Below are 12,114 nucleotides of genomic sequence, written 5' to 3' on the forward strand. Positions count from 1 at the left end.
CCGCTGTCCAATAATGCTGTTGCCTGCCATTCTAAGGTCCGTATCGCATCCACCAGAAGCGTCAATCCATGGTTCACATATTCGTTGTCCATAGCTTTAAGCTATTTCTGGTCTAGTGCAGCATGTTGCGCTCTAGACTCGGCGCATGTTGCGCCGTGGAGACTGCCTGTCTCCACATGATAATAAGAAATTAATGCACTCTCGTTTGAATCGTCAGGTCAGCAAAGCAAATGCCTTTGTGGCACGATTAGTCCCCAGAAGAATTAAAGTCAACAGCAAGTCGAAGGATGGATTTGTTCGGCGGTCGTCTGAACGCATTGGCCAGCGTTACGATGACTCCCTCAGGAAGTATCAGCAGTCAGTCAGCTATCGAACAGAAACCAGTTTGTTCGCTCATCCAGCACATCATCAGCCCACGAGAGTTCCAGTTACTGTCCAAGAAGTCCCCAGTGATAAGAAGATATCCGAAAGCATACCTCGGCCTATCAGCATCGGTGCTGAAGGCACCCGCGGAGGTCGCGAAGGCCTCTGCTACAGGGAAGTCCTGTAAAGATTCATCATTTCTGATTAAAAAGCACCCTCTCATCTTTTCAGTCACTTTACGTCGATCGGTGGTGAATCCACTGAGGAAATACGATGATATGCGTCCATCGTTCGAGGAAGCAGAATAGCAGCCAACAGTATACAGTCTATTCGTCCATGGCAGAGGCAGCGTATAGCATACGTCAATCCATAAGCAGCAGGCATCCCCGCAGCAGCAGAGTTCCAGCCAGAAGCAGCAAACACCATACAGTCCACATATAGTAGAATCTGACAAGAAAGCGGCAACCAAACACTATTTTTCGGCGGTGTGAACACTGACTACGAGCAGTAGCAAAAAGCGAATATTTTAAGTCGAAAGCTCCATATTATATTTTTACGTATCGTTTTAATGTCATATGTTATTATACAGTAGTTACCAGTAGTAGAGTAGAAATAGGAGATGTGATAGCACTATCATCTAAACTGAGAAAAATGTTTTGAAAATACTTTCAAGGCGGCCGGGATGTTGCGAAACAGAGACAGAGTTCGATAACGCTATTGATTGGTGCTACCAGGCACTGATCCCACACGCACACGATCACACCTACGATCATATAATATCGATTAGATCGATTCTTATCGACACCCGGTAGCATCCATAGAATCGCATCTCAGCCTGAGTAGAACGATAAAAATGTGATAGATATCAGTCTCGAATAAACCTTTATATGAAACGGTTGTGACGCCTTAGATCTCTCCACGTCCGAATAAAGGCTGGGTGCCTCCCAGCAGTGTAACCGTGCAAGTTTTTAGTTCCAGTATATAGCACCGAAAATCCCGACAGTGTGGCCGCTCTGATCCGGCCCAAGTTTTAGTAATAAACGTATATATTAAGCGGAGGTGGAGTCAACCGGCAATGATTTGTCATAGTATGGATTTGAGTAGGGAGAGCTTGAAGAGCGTCCAATTCTCTCAAGCGTTACAATCATCGGCGTGTTGCATACGCGTAGGTGTATAACAATCAGCACTGTTTCAAAATGGTCGCGGAGTCGCTTTTCTGCTTAGCTGCATGCGATTCCGGCTTGGGTGTGGAAATGGAAAGAGAGTGAAAATGTGTCATGAGAAAAGGTGCATGCTGCTAGCTTTGCTTGCAGCGCTTGGGAATTTATGAGGTGACGAAAAAGCGGGTTGAATATGCAGCACTTGTGTGGGAAATCATTTGTTGCCAATGAAGATGTTTTGACGATCCAGCCCGTGGGAATATATTTTCCGGGTCTGTTGGAAAGTCGTTAGAAATTTGGGATTGTGGTAACCTTATAGCACAGACTAACAGACGCAACACTGGAACCCAGCTCCATCGCCGCAAAAAACGTTCATTTCAAATTTACAATAGAATAACAGTCATCGCGCGAAAACGTCGTCTGGGGCGCTGTCTTGCAATCTCATACATATTTTGTAGTTCACCATTTGACACATGCAGTAACGCTGGCGCTGATGTCGAAATACGTGACGCAGCGCGAACACGACAGCAGATGGTGCTAGTGTTACTAACGTAATGTACTGGAATCATCCAAACGATGATTTAATTGAAAATTTGTTCGACGTGTTATGTCTGTTAGTCTGTGCTTATAGTGTCAGGCTACACTGCCCCTGTTTACATAGTTGACGTAAGAGCCAAAATGACCAAAATGTACTTTTTCGTTGGTTCAGCTTTCTTTCCCTAAGATACATACACTACAAATGAAAATAAAACTATTTTGTTCTAAAACTTTTGAGAAATATTGGAAAAACGTATTGGCGCAACTGCCAATTGGTTGCAAAAACTGGCGTCACTCCATACAAGATGCAATTGTCTGTGTTAAGTCGCTTTACTCGACTGTCTAACTACTGTGTTTGTCTAAGTTAAGTCGTTTAATTCGACAAATCTTCCATGGAAAGGGGAAAAGGGGAGGGGGATTGAATTCTTGTATGTAATGTTTTAACAAACACTCAGCCTCAGGAAGGTCTAAAGTCACCGTGTCCTTTCCCCCTACTAGTGGATATTTGCATCAGATGAAATAATTAGAACGTGTGTGTATATTACGGTTGGTAAATTTAATCGATTTGCCAGAACGCTTCTATGGTTCTATTTGGAACCCCAAACAATCCTGACACTACCGGAAGTGGATTGATCGATAGCTCTCTGTAGGAAGAAATATGCGAAAAAGTTTTCCTATACTAATTTTCATACAAATTCATGTACATGCATATGTAATGCGCCAATCAGAGGCACGAGTAATCCATATTTGGCAGGTTTAGCATTGTCTGGGGGCCTAAATTGAACAAAAAAAATTTGTTCTGGCTCTGTGCTGTCAAGTTTGCTTTTTTCCAGGTAACTATTATCCACCTTAGCGTAAATGTAAGTTTTTGTGCATATGTTTGTGTGTGGGTTTGTATGTGTGTTCGTGCGTATTTGTCAACTGGTGAAGGACAATAACTGACGTTTGACCGAAACACGATTGATAAAACTAATTCAACTGCAAGGCAGAGTAGAAAGTAGTCGAGTTTTTACGCCAAGCTATGCGAACAATCTGCTAGAAAAACGCATGTTCATTCGCATAAACTGGCGTAGCGGTTTTTCTAGATTAATAACCATGGGCAGACTCGTATAATCCATGGGGCCTCTATTCAAACATCAATCTTCATAAAATGGACAGACTATTTTGTTGAAATTGTATCTCAATATAATTATTTGGGTTAAAATAACAAAAACGCGTTTTTCTCGAAATGATGATGTTGGTTGTTACGTCAACTATGTAAACAGGGGCAGTACAACTGCTGTTGTCGCTGTCTAAACCTATTATGAGCGGCTTCGGCTGAAACAGGCTCTTGTATAGGCCAAATAGCATGTTTTAAATTGCAAGGTATATGATTCTGTCGACCGTGCTTGGGAAGCAATCATATAACGACCAATCAGAGATCGAATTTTTCGTTTGGTCAAGGCTTGACTATTTTCAATAGTGCAATAGTGTGAATAATAAAATTACTATTATCTTCTTTTGGGAAGAATTTTAGAAGATTTTACAATCAATTGAGGCAAGAACGAAGGAAATCCATCGAATACTAACCGATTTATTAGCATTTTAAATTGGACATATTTTTCACTTATTCGGTTTTAGATTTTCATTTCACATCCCTATGTAGCCGAATTTCCTGAGAGAAGTATTCTGCTTCAAAAAGTTGTTCAATTTAGTACTTGATGCGAATTTGAATGAGAACAGGGCTATGCTATGAACTATGAAATCCGATGAAATCCGATATAAAAGTCGCGTTACCAAATTTTATAGCGGTACCACTGACATTGTGGTACCACTGACGTTGCGGTTCCACTGACACCGCAAAACACGACAAAATTCGCCAGTAATGACAATCATTATTGTGATAATTTTGGTAACACCATTTACACGGTAATATATCTCAATGTTAGAACTGCGCTGTGGTCGAGAAAAATCATGGTTTTCAAGATGTTTACTGAACAAATGACGTCATATTGCATTAAGATTTTGGATACGGGATACTCATTAAACGTCAGACCCCTGAATGAGAATGAGTTAGTTTTAACCTACTTCTGGGTAACACTGAGTTTGTGTCCAGAAAGAATTTTCTGCTGTCATCGGGCATCGGCCTTTTGCCGGCGAACATTCTTTATAGGGACGTTGCGATACCATTAAACATCGATACTTAAGATCGATACCTGTATCGAGAGCAGGCACTGATATTCCGATAGTATCGAGGCTAACGTATCGATACCTAAATGTATCGTTGAGCGATACCAGTTCATTTAAAATATTTAGCCTGTAGTACACTCTTTGTCTAATGGTCAAATATTTGACCTTCTGACATAATGGTCAAATTTATTCGACATCATGGTTGTTGTTTGCCCGTGTTTGCCCCATGTTAAAATTGGAGAGTGACGAATAATTATCTTTGACCAAATTTTTATCTGTCAAAAAGTGACAAATATTTGACGCTCGGTCAAAGAGTGTACTACAGGCTTAAGTCATAATTTTTTTTATTATTTATTCCTCAAGATAAAACGTTTAATTCAATCGAACCATTTATATAGACCATTTTACGAGACGTTTCTGAACTCAATCTATGAATGAAATTTTGACAGAAAGCTCGGAACCGCTGACATAACGCACGTAAAAGCAACATCAACAGCAGAATACGTGACACCTGTCAGTTCGTAAAATGGTCTATAAATTTACTGAATCTAAAAACACCAGCTTCTGCAGAAACTTAGTCCAAAGTCGATTACGCTTTTCCTTAATAATTGATCCTGTTTCCGAAAAGAGCCGCTTGCATGGCTCTGTAGAATTTACCTTCGGATCTGCATGACCGTAGAAAAGGATCGTTCCCGTAGGTTAATCTACAGAAATTTCTATTAAATGGGCATTGCCGGTGAGATGGCATGCAAGCATACGATGCATCAAAACGGCACAGGAAACAGTAAGCTTTCTGCTTCGTTCGTTCTTCTTTACAGTGTTGTTTTGAGTCTTTTCGATACTGAGAGGTGTGTATCGATATTGATGAAGTATCGCTGGTATAACATCGATACCAGATATCCGAGTATCGGAAGCAGAAGGATCGATTCTGTATTAGTATCGGTGGTATCGCAACGTCCCTAATTCTTTAGCAGCGGTAGTGATGGGAAATATCGCCCAAAACGGACATCGCTAACAATCGATATTTTCAAGGTTTTTATCGATATTATCGATAAGTATCGATAATTTGACAGCTAACGTTTGCGGTAAAAAAAATTTTTTTCAGATGGTGATAAAAAAAAACTATAACAGATAATTGAGTTGGATAAACTTCCCATGGAAGGTTATCATGTTAGCTTTCTCATAAAAAAATATTTAGTCCCTGCGTGCAGCCTTCCGGCAGTTAACCGGAACATTCGCCATGACGGACGGAAACATGCGTGTAGCCATGTTTTTAAGCTCTTTCTTCGTTTTTTTTATTATTTCCTCCTCCGTTTTCGCGACAAAATTGTTGGAATAGATCTTGCGCTTCAAGTTTGTCCAGAAATTCTTGATGGGAAGTAGGTGGAGGACATTGGGCGGATTCGCCGACTTAGGTACCACATAGATAGTCAGCCGCTCCATCTCCTCCAACGATCGCTTCGAGTAGTTGGCCGACGTCAAATCTGGCCAGAACACCGTGTCTTCGCGCTTATGGTATTTCTTGATGAACGACGCAACTTCTGTCAGGCACTTCGTACTATAAATTTCCCCGTTCACGGCCAGCCCGCAGCGAAAGAAGAGCAACTTTGACATCCCTTTCTTGCTGATTGTCAGCCACAGCCGCACCTTCTTGGGGAACTTGGTTTGTGAAATAAACTTTACCCCGTGGGGGAGATAAAATACGAAGAGCCCTGCTAGTCGTTGCCATCCAGGGTGAGATAGGTCTAGTCGTCCAATACCACTGCCGCGTCGCGATTCGCCGGGAAAATCGACTTGACCATCTTATTCAACCGCTGTCGCTGCGTCATTGTCTGCAGCTCCGAGACTAGTGGACGGGGCTGCCGCTTCCTGCATGTATGTCCATGTTTTCCAGATACTTTTTCACTGTTTTAGAGCATGCACCAACCTCTCGGCCAAGTGCACTCGGCGATTTAGCCACTTTTCCATCGGTCTTCCTCTTCAGCATCCTTTTAAGCTTCTTGTTGCTCAGGGTCGTTGGCCGTCCGGAACCGGGCTTTCTTTCGATGCTCTGAGCGTTGTCCAATAGTGTCAAGATGTTGTAGATGCCAGGACCGGCATACCCGGCGTCCACAAAGTGCCGCACGATGTCCGTTTTTGACGCGTTTTGTCAGTGCGATTAAAGCTAAACCCATGAAAAATCGGCAGTTTTTGTCCATTTTTTTACCGCAAACGTTATTCGACAAATGCAAAATGCGAATTTTCTCTAAAAGGTTATTCACGCAAATTTTCAAATTAAAGTGGTTTTTTACGCGAATAATTGATTTAAAGCGGTTTATCAAGCGGATTTTTGAATTAACATGGTTTTTTCACGAGGCATGCCCCGCGTAAGAAAACCTAAATGAACCTTTTTCTTGAACCTTTTTCTTATGCATCAATTTATCTTAGTAAAAATTATCTGAACTTTTCTTCAAAAATATAAAAGTTCCTCCTATGAAGTTAAAGATCCTACTCTGAAAAAAATATAATTTTAAAAACAAAAAACGATTTTAGAAAATATCGGTGAGCTAAGATTTTTTTAAATGAAGTATTTTAGATAGACAATTTAGTTTCCTAAAACGTTCTATGCGTTGCAAAAATGTACACTTTGACACACACTCTTGAAATCAGGAACATTTTCGGTGTAGGTTGGTCACACAAAGTTCCCAAGTAATACTAATATATACTGTTTTCCAGTGAAATGAAACCGGTTATCAAAATTGATTCAATTTTCGTAAAGTTCTGGCCATTTAAAATTCGAGAGAATTTTATTTATCTCTTTCATAGGGGGTAATGTTTGTTTATGTTTGATTCAGAATTAATATAGTGTGTTCTGCCACAAATGGTGACATATCAACACTCAAAATTATTTATCTCAATTATTTTGTCTACCCCCTGTATGAATCAGGATACTTTTTTGGCGCAACAATTTCGTTGATTTGGATTTTTAGTGGAACTAAAAATTGTTTGTTGGGTAACAGATACTTTAAACATAAACAGTTCCAAGTTAAACTAAACAATTACCAGAGAATTACCAATAGACTGTCGCTATGCATGTCCATCATATTATAAGAGTTGGCAAGCCGAAGAAAATGCATTTTATTACAATTTCGTATCATTGCTTTTCATGAGATGGTGCAAAAAGTTTGGATATTCTTTAAAAGTTCTCCAGTACTAAGTTGTCGAATTCATCTGTTCTTAGGAAACTAAAAACTATAAATACCTTTTTAGTTACCATTATTTCTCAGAAACTCAGTGACACCCGAGGTGAACCTTTACACCACCCCCAACAATGCTAAATCTTGTCGAATAGCAGCACCCAACAAATATCTAGCGGCAAAAGCAACTCCTGGGGTAGGGGAGGTGAGGTCTCCTTCTTTTGGGTCTCCTCCAGTAACCAGCCGCACTGGCTTGTGCTCACCCTTATAATATCGATAATTATCGTTAACGTCAAGAAATTAACGATAATATCGATGACCAGCATTCATCGATTTTATCGATAAGTATCGATAAGTTTCCCATCACTAAGCAGCGGACGCAGATATGGAGGAATACAGCAAGTGGCTACGTTTCGTTCTCGTGTATTAATTTGAAAAAAATTGTTGGAAGTATATTACGTTACGGATACTACTAGTTAACTGCTATGGCTGCCATTCTAGTCGGCTTGAAGAGTGATTCTTCGAAGCTATCATATTTCAGAATGTGCTTCGCTGCTTAATTCTTTACAAAATGTCTGCTACAAGGTGGGTCGCAAACGGCCTCAGCCTTATGAGCCTCACAGTAGCGAACAGCTACGGCCAACAGTTAAATGTCTGCATCCGTTATTTAATTAAATTGGTAGGAATATTTATAATAAATTTTATTTAAAGATTGTAACATTGTTTATTTTAGGTTATTTAATCTGAAGCACTGTCTGGTAAAAAAATCTCGAAAATGTCTGCTGTTCATGGGTTGGTAAGATTCAGAATTATCACACAATTGATCGATGTAATAATAGGGTATTTACCGCAGAATGCTGCAAATCCAGGATGCCTTTCCTGTAACCGGTGGATTGCTACCAAGCATCGACCCGCACCAACTGCCGGTCCGTTGTAAGCTTCCCAAGATAGAGGCTCATCATGGGACATCAGCCACTAATCACTGAAATTTCGCCACGTAACTCGTCCCGGTAGCAAGCATGCCATTATAGGCACATACCGTCTTGTAAGTTTTGTCTGTGAAATCTTGAGCCTGTTCTTATCTTTAGCGACCCTAACGGGAAATGTGTCTTCCGCTGCTTTGGCTTCGCAAAATACAGGCGTTTCATGCTACGGCTCTAAGTCTGCTTACTATCTCTATTGAATACTACTGTAAAACAAAACGATTAACAATGTTTTGAACTGTCTGCAGATACTACGTATTTCAGTTGTTACTTATAATCATCATCAGTTATATAAATCTCTTACTATGTCTACTATCAAACTCAAAAGTGAACGATGATTTACACGTCTACAAATACGTATTTCGACTCCGATTTGTACTCTATGCATATATGTTATTTAAATTGTCTTGCTTTATTTGTACAATTGTGTATTAGGCTTATTGCTTTGCGTCTATGAATAGTAATTTTTTGACAATGTAAAATGTAGATTTTACAAAGGAAATATTAGGAAGTATGTTAAGATATGAGCAGTTTATAACACTGTTAAGTAATCCTATGGAAAGTATATTCTTGTTATTACTTTACTTTTGACAATTAGATAGCAGTATATAGCAATTTAAATGACTCGAAAAATGCTGAACGAGGTTTCGTGTTCCACGAGATGAGGTGATCTCGCACAGATTTTCTTTGAATTCTTTTTTGAAAAATCTATATTGAGCGTCTTAGCAGAGTGATTTGAGAAATCAGGAGAAAGAATTATAAGTTTCCGTTAGACTCTACTAGAAATTTGGGAAGTGCATATTGAATTTAGTCCGTACAAATGCGTAATTCGACTGCGACAAACAGTCATCGTCAGTGCTTATACGTATTTCGGTTGCTACATACAACCATCATCAGTGCTTATGTGGACTGGTGGGATTTCTTCTTAAGGTTTTTTATGTGACATGTAAATGAAAAAAAGTCTAGGCATTTTTTATGAAAAATAGATATGTTTTTATTGTTTTCACAAATTTGCAGTTTTGCACGCAGAAATAATCAATAGTTTCCTGAGCAAAGGAGTGAACAAACAGTGTAGTCCTCAAGGTATAACTACAAAGATTTAATATAAAATTATTCTCTTATATTATTCAAAGCAATATGCGACGAGTTTGATATAGCTGTAAACATAACGATAAATCGTGGCCCAGTGTTGTTTTTAGAAATTTGCCAACCTCTAGAGCTCCTCAACTAAATCGAAGATCGACATTACTACTGTGGAAGAGGTGATTTTTGGACTACCGGCTTTCTGACAAATGAGCATGAGCATGAGCATGAGCATGAGCATGAGCATGATTGACCGCCCGCGGTTGCTACTCCGTTATTGCCAGATCAGCTGTAATTACACAAAGAACCAACAGATGATGTTTGGGACCAATGCATCCTCAATGTGTAAAAACAGGTGACCTAAATCTTTATATTAGGCAATACCAGCGCCGGCCGCATCCGAATGCAGGTCAAAGAAGGAGTTTGTATAGGAATATGTTGACGTGATACTCGCTTTATTGGAAGCCGAGAACACCTCTGCACTTCCACGAGAAATCACTGGGATGTTGGAGAAAAGGGTAAGGTTTGCAGCAGGGTTCGTTTTGGTAAACGATGCGCTAGTGTCGGGTTCTTCAGAACAAGTGCCGCGTCTACAAGTTTATTACATCCGCCACGATATTCATAATGTGATTCGAACTTATTTAGTTTGACAATGTAACACCGCAACAAAGAAACGTACGCGAGGATACAGGATTTTTGACTAAACCGAGACAACCTCAAATTACCGTATATCTCCTCGTAAGGTGATGCTCTTTATACCTAAAACTATTGCGCGTTGTTGATCCATCTGTAGATAATACGACCTCATGGAAGGTACCGACGCGGGAGTTGAAATGATATTTATCGACTGAACGAAATCTACTTCGATTTCCGATGTAATAATTCAGATGCAACGCGCGAGCAGTCTCCGACTTAACGTTGATGAAGATGAGAAAGATATGATGAAATATCTGGGTTCACTTCGCGAAATCACCACACGCCGGAAGTCCATATATCAGCAAAACTCGTCCGGGCTGAATACGCTTTTACACCGAAGCGTTACGAACAACCGCTTTAATCCCCCCGGCCGACACATACGCGCAGGAACTCGGCGTTTACGTCGATTATCTCTTAACAATGTACGCCTAATTCGCCTAATAAATATGAAAATTGGCAATGTTCCATGCATCCAAAGCCTCAACAATTTGATAAAAGCAAATATACATATAAGCCTGAATATATTTTTAAATTTATTGACAAAGTGCCGAACGAGTCATAAATATAACAAATTATGTAAAACAACTGGTCAAAAGCTAGAACAATAAAAAAATCAAAGCATATGATTCCTGAGAAACACATACTCCAAACTCCACAAACCACACTAACACTTTGTGGACAAAAATAAAACTTGTTACTGAAACCCTGCGGAAAAAAATACCGCGCACACAATTTCAACGATAAAATCAAAATCTCTCTGTATCTGTTTTCTCACATAAAGTAAAACTAGAAACAAGCATCAAAATATTACTTAACAATACAGACAAGACAAAACGTATACTTAGCTTTCATCTCTGCATTTTCCAGTTGTTTTCATCGTTTTTGGACTTTTCTTTAAATAGAAGTACAGTGGCAACATGCATGTATGCCTTCAAACACTCGTTTAATCCATACAACATTTCATTCGTTGAAAAGAGATAGCACATAAACACTGTAAACGGCGATGCATGGTTTTGATCTTATTGGCAAATTTTCACTTCAAGTTTAACTAGATACAAGCCAAATATTATTTGCAGTATGCCAATGAATAAATCCCTAATGGGCATTCAATCGCTATAAAACTATGTGGAGCAGCTGCTCGAAAAACACTCTCCTTATTGTATGTAATAACACCAAACACTCCACACTTTCAAACCATCGCCAAGACAGCGATAGAAAAAAAACAAGGAAAAATAAACACTTTGGTGAATCTAAAAAGCAACGCAATAATATTCAATTTTCACAATTAAATTCACTTTTTTTTTGTGGAACTTCACACTTTTCGCACTCAGCACATTTCAATAGAACACCTGTATATATGTTTAACAATTCTTTAGGTGTAAAATAACCGAAAATCACCAAACAATGTGATGATTTCAAAGCAGGAACCAGCTGGCCAATCTTGATCACGGCCTCGCACAACCATCCGCGAACTTTTCCAAGAAAAAACAATTTTAAATTTAGAAAATAAACTCACTCCACGATTACATCTATAACGAACATGCACAACTAAATTAAACAATTTTTCTTCCGATATAACATGCGAGCGAAAAATTTTTGCGTCCGATTTCCGACTACCGGCTTTCTGACAAATGTGTATAAAACTGATTGATAATGATAGATACGATTTTCAGAGGTCTGCTCAGTTAATTCTTATGCAATGTGCGTATTGTCGATTTCCTCGGAGTGATAAAATCAAATGAGTTATAGAAAAATAACTAATCTATCAGAGGTAGGCAAATGTTCTTCCAATCACTATTGTCAAATTGATTATTCATGATTACGATCAAAACCAGATTAACAAATCAAATCGATCGTCTTAAACTTCTCAAATTACCCGACGAAAAGTTTCAATTGATTGCATACTAGTATAGGTACATTTTTTATTCGATTTATTTTGAAAATAGC

General features: G+C 39.2%; 1 long non-coding RNA gene across 1 annotated transcript; it reads left to right on the forward strand.

Moving 5' to 3' along the window:
* Positions 1 to 7,741: 7,741 nt before the first annotated feature.
* Positions 7,742 to 9,398, forward strand: LOC129717934 (uncharacterized). Its single transcript, XR_008726776.1, has 3 exons — positions 7,742 to 8,084; positions 8,139 to 8,201; positions 8,259 to 9,398. It is a non-coding gene; the product is annotated as an uncharacterized LOC129717934 (long non-coding RNA).
* Positions 9,399 to 12,114: the final 2,716 nt, after the last annotated feature.

The sequence above is a fragment of the Wyeomyia smithii genome, chromosome 1 (genome assembly GCF_029784165.1).
Source record: "Wyeomyia smithii strain HCP4-BCI-WySm-NY-G18 chromosome 1, ASM2978416v1, whole genome shotgun sequence".
NCBI classification, from domain to species: domain Eukaryota; kingdom Metazoa; phylum Arthropoda; class Insecta; order Diptera; family Culicidae; genus Wyeomyia; species Wyeomyia smithii.